The sequence below is a fragment of the Myotis davidii genome, unplaced genomic scaffold (genome assembly GCF_000327345.1).
Source record: "Myotis davidii unplaced genomic scaffold, ASM32734v1 scaffold1134, whole genome shotgun sequence".
NCBI classification, from domain to species: Eukaryota; Metazoa; Chordata; class Mammalia; order Chiroptera; family Vespertilionidae; genus Myotis; species Myotis davidii.
The window spans coordinates 96,919-105,267 of record NW_006286229.1 but is presented as its reverse complement, the minus strand read 5'-3'; the positions used below and the strand labels follow the sequence as shown (position 1 = coordinate 105,267).

Genomic DNA, 8,349 nt, shown 5'->3' with positions numbered 1-8,349 from the left:
TTGCCTGTGTGGCTTTCTGAAGTCTTTCTGGTTCTATATAAATTTTTGTAGTGTTTGTTCCAGATCTGTGAAATATGCTGTTCATATTTTAATGGGGATTGCATTGCTTCTATAGATTGCTTTGGGTTGTATGGACATTTTAATGATGTTGATTCTACCAATCCATGAACACAAATTGGTAGAACCTTCCATTTTTTTATGTCTTTCTCTGTCTCTTTTTTCAAAATCCTGTAGTTGTCTGAGTACAGGTCTTTTACCTCCTTAGTTAAGTTTATTCCTAAGTATCTTAATTTTTTGTTGCAATGGTAAATGGGATTTTTTTTTTTGTTTCTCTTTCTGTGAGTTAAAAAAGCCATAGATTTCTGGGTGTTAATTTTGTATCCTGCTAGATTGCTGAATTCATTTATTAAGTCTAGTAGTTTTTTGATGGAGTCTTTAGGGTTTTCTATGTACAATATCATGTCATCTGTGAATAATGACAGTTTTACTTCTTTTCCAATTTGGATGACTTTTCTTTCTACTGGGCAATTAAAAAGGAGTGGGAAGATTGTTCATAAGATGTGCTATAAATCAGTATATTTCTTCTAAGGACTCATTATAATGAATAGAGAAGGAACAGTTTGAGACACTAGCAGAAAGAACAGAGTTAATACAAAACCATTTGCTATTTTCCACCATTGAAAATACAGAGCTGCTTCCCAGGACACAGGTATAATTGCAGTGTTTCTAGTTGTACCTCCTTTCCTACATAGACCAACATCCAGGATGCCAGGGCCTCACTTACCTCATCATCAGGTGACTCTAAAGTTCCAACCATGAGTAGTGCAGATCCTGGGTGAGTGGGAACGCAGTTCCTATGAACCGACCAACATGTCGTAGGGATTGTGCAGAACAAAGAGCTCTGGCGCTGCAGAGATGATTGAGTCACTTCTGCCAACCCAGGGGTGGGCAAACTTTTTGACTCGAGGGCCACAGTGGGTTCTTAAACTGGACCGGAGGGCCGGAACAAAAGCATGGATGGAGTGTTTGTTTGAACTAATATAAATTCAAAGTAAACATCATTACATAAAAGGGTATGGTCTTTTTTTTTTTTTTTTTTAGTTTTATTCATTTCAAACGGGCCGGATCCGGCCGTAGTTTGCCCACGGCTGTGCCAACCTCTTATTTATCCTGGGGGACCCTGAGTGGCCAAGGGCTGGCAGCTTCCCGTGCATCCCTTTCAGACAGGCTGCTCACTAAGATGAGGGATCTTTAGTACATTGCCTGCTTCTTTGCTCTGTTCTCTAAGGAGTTCCTGGTTGTAGCCATCTGGACAGACTGTTGGATGGTGAATGCCAATGATTCCTGTGTATAAATAGCCGATGTAACTGTGTCGGTTATTGCTGTATCTGTAGCATTTAGTTAGCCTGTTGCCTCTTCCAGCTTCTAGTGGCTGTGAGCATTCCTCGACTTGTGTTCACATCACTCCCATCCCTGCCTCTGTGCTCACTGTTCCTCCTTCTCTTCTGTTTGTGTCTCTCATGAGGAATGGAGTTTTAAATTGTATTTATTCTTTAAAAAATTTTTGTTCTTAATCTTATTTAAAAATATTTTTAATTGATTTCAGAGAGGAAGGGAGAGGGAGAGAGAGACAGAAACATCAGTGATGAGAGAGAATCATTGATCGACTGCTCCCTGCACTCCCCACATTGGGGATCGAGCCCGCAACCCAGGCATGTGCCCTGACAGGGAATTGAACCACGACCTCCTGGTTTCATATATCTTTGCTCAACCACTGAGCAACACCAGCCAGGCTATTCTTAATTAATTTAAATTAATTAGCCACGCCCTAGCCGATTTGGCTCAGTGGATAGAGCATCGGCCTGCGGACTGAAGGTTCCTGGGTTTGATTCTGGTCAAGGGCACATGCCTGGGTTGCAGGCTCAATCCCAGTAGGGGGCGTGCAGGAGGCAGCTGATGAATGATTCTCATCCCTCATATATATATATAAAAATAAAGTAGCCACACGTGACTAAGAGCTACCTTATTCAACAACATGCATCTCGAGCTTACCGGGCCTGGACTTACAGGGGAGGCCAGGCCTGGACTTACAGATGGAGTTATCACATGCATGATAGTTGAAGCCATAAGAATGAAGGGGGAAGAGGGGGAGGTAAAATGGGAAGGGAAAGGGCTGAGGATTAGAAACGGGCATATCAGCATTTAAGGTTCTGTCAGAGAGAAGAGATGGAGCATGGTCAAAGAGACCAAAAGAGAAGGGGTACCCTATGAAAAAAACAGACAAGTGAGTTCCAAGAGAAGGAGCCGTCACCAGGGCTACATACCAATGATGAGTCATTAGAATGAGAATTGAAGATATTGTTGACCATACTTTCATGCTCCTACCAGGTCTTGTCACTCGGAAGGTGGTGGCCTGGGGAGACTGGCCATCCGTGGAACCAGTGGCACTGTTTGGAACTCTTCTGCCTTTCCTGGTGAATATGTACAAAAGGCCTGGTAAAGGCATTGGCTTTGAGGCAAAATAGGAGTGCTTGGGGAAGACATATTTTAATACCAATTCTCTTGACTAATTCCGGAGGATTTTTTTTTTTTAAATATATTTTATTGACTTTTTACAGAGAGGAAGGGAGAGAGAGATAGAGAGTTAGAAACATCGATGAGAGAGAAACATCGATCAGCCGCCTCCTGCACATCTCCTACTGGGGATGTGCCTGCAACCCAGGTACATGCCCTTGACCGGAATCGAACCCGGGACCCTTCAGTCCGCAGGCTGACGCTCTATCCACTGAGCCAAACCGGTTTCGGCTCCGGAGGATTTTAAAGACAACATATGCACTGCTTTCTATCACATATCGCCACAAAACATTGTTAGAAGGCATTGAAAGATAATGGCGGCTGTTTCCATATTAAAATGTTAATGTACGAGTCAAATTGATGGTTTTTGAACCTGAAGGATCAAATAGTTTCATTTAATTGTATTAACCAAATTGATTTGAAACCAGCAGAATTATTTGCAGTGCTTAAGAAGTCATTATGCTCCATCCAAGCGAGACAAATGGGTCACCTTGGGATTTGCAGTTGGAATTTTCCTTTATGGCAAATACATTGGGAGCCGAGTCATTTGTCCTAAAGAGACTCTCTCAGCAAAGGTTCACCAAACCTGTCTTGATTAATTTTTCAAAAGCACATGAGGAGATTTACCAATTACACTTTCAAGGGTTGATTTGATCAGCTTCACATGGTTGCACAATCTGCATATTGCTGCTCTCAGCTCCAACAGACTAAAATAGTTAAAAAAGGTCTGATGGAAATGAACTATGAACTAAATTCTAATATGATCTAAACTTGTATGCTTTAAATTACCGCACATTTGAGGTGCTGCATATAAAATGATCTAATGCAAATTCTCATACCATTGCTGAAAAAGTAGTCAGGCAGCAAATATTAACTCCTCTTGGCCAGTGGGGGACACCGTGACAGCAATCAGTAAGTAGCCCACTGCAGAACTATTTTAAGGTAAGTTTTTCTCTCACCTCTTGCCTTTGTTTCTATGGCAGTTATGATTACAGTAATGTGGTTATAAGTACTCCGCATTTTAAACTCACACAGACATTATATTGTTTCATATTGAAATCTATTGCCTTTTCTTTTTTGGCCTCTTCTAAAATCTCTAAGTGTGGCCCTTGGCCCAGCAGTAACTGCATGGAAGCTGGTTAGAGATGCCCATTGATCTGCATGCACATCAAAGGCAAGCAGCACTCTCTGAAGGGCTTGCCATCCGGGCTGCATATTAAAATTGCCCGCGCTGCTTTTAAGTCCTAAGGTTCCTTGGGACCCCCACCTCGGGGATTCTGCTTTAATTGGTCTACAGGTGGGGTCTGTGCCTCTTGAGCTTTAAAACTTACACAGGTGCAGGCTTGAGACTCACCGACTTACATTGCATCAAAGCACCCTTATTTTCAAATTTACCATTCTGAAACAAACCAAACGCAACAAAACATTTCATATATTTTATATAGTAGCTTTGTTGTTGCGCAAAAGATGTCTAGAAATTCAGGATTTTTCTCATACAATCCATCCGTTAATTAAATAACTTTTTCTTTTAAGAACAAATGTTTTTAATCTCATGCCTAGCTGGCCCTGCTAATTCAATCTTTTGCTTTAGGCTTTGTTACGTTAAAACCTGTGCGGTGTCTCACAAAATGTGAGGGCGGAAATAGGAAACTGAGAAAGACATGTTTTGCTTTTATTCATTATCATGGTAGGATAAACACAGGATATCACAAGAGAAAAGAATTTCAATTGTGAAATTCAGAGTATACACATGAAACTAGGTAAGTTCTCCAGATAAAATATAGGAAACCCAGTTAAATTTTCAATTTCAGATAAGCAATGGATACTTTTTTACTCAATAATTTAGTATAAGTATTTAGTATAAGTATGCCCCATGCAAGCAAAGGGGAATATTTTTATTTGCTAAATATGGTAGCCCTAAGCAATGGGTCATGTAAAATAAACAGTAAATGATATCTGTAACTAATAAAAATTGGAAGCTATATGCTCTAATAGCAGGATGCCTACACAAATGGCCTTTATGGAATATTTTGTAATTTAAAGAACAATAACATGTATTCCTTGATTACAGCCCAACAGGAAATCTAAGTGTTTTTTGACAAAGACCCCTCTTTGAGGTGAGGATTGAAACATGAGCTAATAATTTTGAAGAATTCCATGCATTCTGATTACCATTCTACTAATATTTTTTACTAATTTATATGTGAAAAATCAAACCCCAAACAAAACACTTTATGTTCTCAAAACAAAAAACAAAACAAGGAAAAGGAAAAACATTACTAAACATTCTGAGCTGTTGGAAAATCTCGCCAGCAGAGGGTGCTAACGTATCACTGATGAATTTTGAGCCACAAAAGGCTTTTACGATGCTTTGTGCAACTTAGATTTTTTTAAATGTTTGTTTTAGTCAGCGTTGGCATGCACTGTTGCTAAAACAGATTAGAAATTAAACGCAGTTCTAGTGTACTGTTCAGCACTCGCATTTCCCTAAATGATATATTTCTTTTGCTCAAGGTCCTTGGCTAAGAAATATTCTGTAGCCCACGTTGGCAACCAGAAGCGCTGTGCTCCGGGTTTAGGCTTGAGTGCTGGGGTCTCTGCAGGTGTGTGTGACTGTGTGAATGATCACAGGTCTAATTCAGAAAGGCAGTGGCGGTGAAGGAGATAAAAATCCCAGTCAGGGTGGTGAACACTGTGGCTGTCCTGACTTGACTCCCGAACTGGAGAATGCGTGTCACACGCCGCAATTCTGACCTCAAATGCACCCACCTCAAAGGTGGTGTAGGGCTATTTAAATGCAGGACAATTTTATTTTTCTGACAGTAGAGAAAAGGAGCATTTCTTGTGGGCTTTTGTGCTAGGTTGACCTTTTATATCTATGATTTCATTTCAATCTCGTGACAACACTGTGAGACAGGTATTATGATCATCTGTTTACAGATGGACAAAACGAAACCCTAGGCTGAGAGAAAAGGTGCCTCCATGGACACTATTCTTGTCTGCAGTGGGGACGCATTTAACATTTGCCCAAAGTAGTCTTTCCCAAACTTTGTTCTGAAGGGCACTGGTGCCTTTCAAGGTTTCATAGGTTTTCCTTATGAAACGATTTTGGGAAATGTTGCAAATTTTAACCCTCACAGTTTCACAATGCACAAACAAGTTTTAAAGTTTCTTCAGAAATTCTGTGGCAATGAAACAGATTTAATTTTTCCCCAACTCAGGTTTCTCAATACTAATGGACGAAGGAATTCTGCTTCTCCCTCCATTTTGAATAGAATGGCCATCAATATTGCAAGACATGTACCTTTTGTGGTTTGAGAAACATGGGTCTAATTGAGTAAATATATAGGATATAATTCATGGTAGAAATAAAAGGGCCATCATCATCATCAAAAACATGTATTCAGCTCTTTGTTTTATTGGGCACTGGGTTAGGACCCAGGGATAGGACACAGACCCAATAGGATAAATGAGGAGGAAATGTTTGAATGGGAAGATAGCTGTAATTCCTGTGACTTTATTTCTCCAACTTTTATAAGAGGATGGTGATAATGGGTAACAGGGTTTCCAATGATTTCTTTTTTTTGTTTGTTTTTTTCCAACGATTTCTTAATGTGGCATTCTGTTTTGTTCCCTAGTGAACAATTAATTCCTACTTTCTTCCATTAATTTTGTATGGCTCAGATGTTCGGAGATGAGAAATTGGAACGCTTGATTATGAGTAAATTCTAGATAGAAGTCATTAAGAATCACACCTCTTTGACACACCCTGGGAAAACAGATGTTCTCTTTTCCACACATGTGTGCACACATGCACACGCACACTCAATTTCGTCTCATCAGTGCATTACCTCTTCATGTAATTTGCTAGATGAACGAAAGCAAATGAAGGACATGGACATCTGTATCAGGGGAGTGGTCAAAGATTTGAAGTTTGAAGGACACAAATTTCAGATGTTATTCAGTAATCTGAGGGCTGGCAAGTTATCACGGAGCCAGACATCTCTAGCCTTTTCTTCTCCAGAGATGTGATATTCACATGATCTGATACCGTTTCTCTAAGAACCTTTTAAACCTTATCAAGCAATGTACCATACTACCAGTGGGGCAAATGAAATTAATTCATACGTGCACCATTAATAGAAGTTAGAAATGAAATATTCAGTTGTGGTTCAGCATGCAAAAGAAAACTTGGAAACAATGAAAAATAATGCAGATAATTCAATGTTGAAATATATTTTCCTGAGGTACTCACATGCTTATAACAACAAAAAAAGAATTTTTCCTCTTGAATCACCTTATTCAAGCAGCTCCATTGATTCACTCTGTGCATCCTTTTGAAGTAGGGCTCTGCATGAAAAGGCTCCGGGCACACAGCCACGCTTTTGGAAGTATCATGACTTGTATCTCCATCTAATCACGTTCATCTTCTTGGGGAGAATATACAAAAAGCTTTCTCTTTGCTTCTACACATCTTACCAGCCTTCTCTTCCTATTAAACTACCAGGCCTTATTTATTCAGCTCATAAATAAGAGAGCAGAATAGAAATAATAGGGCACTGATGGGGAACAGTGTTTTTCCACATCGTGACTGTAGATAAGTTATCTGAGACAACTTTTCAGAAGCCAATTTCAGTATAATGGTTCAAACCAAAATCCATTGAAAGGAAGTCATTTGCTGCCATGATTAGGAGTGATTATTTCCTCTTTACGTTGATAACACCTAATCCTTAATCCTCCTTGTGAGATTTGCTTTAGCATCTAAAAATAATGGACATTTCTGAAAATGTGCTCTGGTAACTGTTCCATCTTAGGCAACTTATTTTAGTTTTGGGGTATTCTCTTGATTAGTAAAATGGGGACGCCACCACATATTTCACAGGGCTGTAACGGGGAAGAATGAAGTGATCTGTGTCAGGCACTCACCAAGTGCCTGGTAAACAGCCGGAGCTCTGTGGTGAGGCCAGCTCTTGGCTTGACAGGCGCTTCCTCTGGGAAACCTTTCTTGGCACTCCCTACCCCTCCTGACCACACTTAGTCAAGTTCCCCCGCCTTTTTTGTGTGTGACTTTTATAGCACCATTTAGAACACAGTGTGGTGATTGGTTATTTCATTTCTCCCTGACTAGATTGTAAACCTTCAGAAATTGGGAAGTTTAGGGAGTTTCTTTTTCAGGGAGTGATTCAGGGTGTGGCTTGAACCCAAATTTCTTGAGTTTGAATCCAACTCTACTGTGCCTGCTGCGTGGTCCTGAGCAATTTACTTAATCTCTCTGTGCCCTGTTTTCTCATTTGAGGAATGGATGTGACACAGAGGGTGAGGATTAAATGAAATAGTTCTGATAAAGTTGTGGATACGCACCGGGCACGTAGCCAACACTCCATAAATGTTAGTTATTTCAAGGACAGTTTTGAAGCCGCCGCAGTGCCTGCCCGAGACAGGTGTCCTAAAGGAGCTGGTGTGTGAAACGACTGAACAGAGGAACCAAAGGGAGAACATGGATCACGGCCTCGATGGGTCAGTACATCACAGAGAATAGAATTTGAGATGGTCTTCATAAAAAATAAAATTTCAGGAGTGACACATAAAAACATTCTTTTTATTTTATTTTATTTTATTTTTTTAATTTTATTTTTTATTACGAAGGGTATTACATATGTGTCCATTTTTTCCCCCCGCCCTAGACAGTCCCCTAGCCTCCCCTATTCCCCAGTGTCTTATGTCCATTGGTTATGCTTATATGCATGCATACAAGTCCTTTGGTTGATCTCTTAC

The 8,349-nt window shown here is 40.1% G+C and overlaps 1 long non-coding RNA gene across 1 annotated transcript in view; it reads left to right on the top strand.

The window, feature by feature from the left end:
* The first annotated feature begins 7,875 nt into the window (after nt 1–7,875).
* The window catches only part of LOC107182075, a 9,885-nt gene continuing 9,411 nt past the window's right edge, over nt 7,876–8,349 (top strand). Inside the window, exon 1 of the long non-coding RNA XR_001512792.1 lies at nt 7,876–8,091. This is a non-coding gene — a long non-coding RNA (uncharacterized LOC107182075). The remainder of the gene's footprint in view (nt 8,092–8,349) is intronic.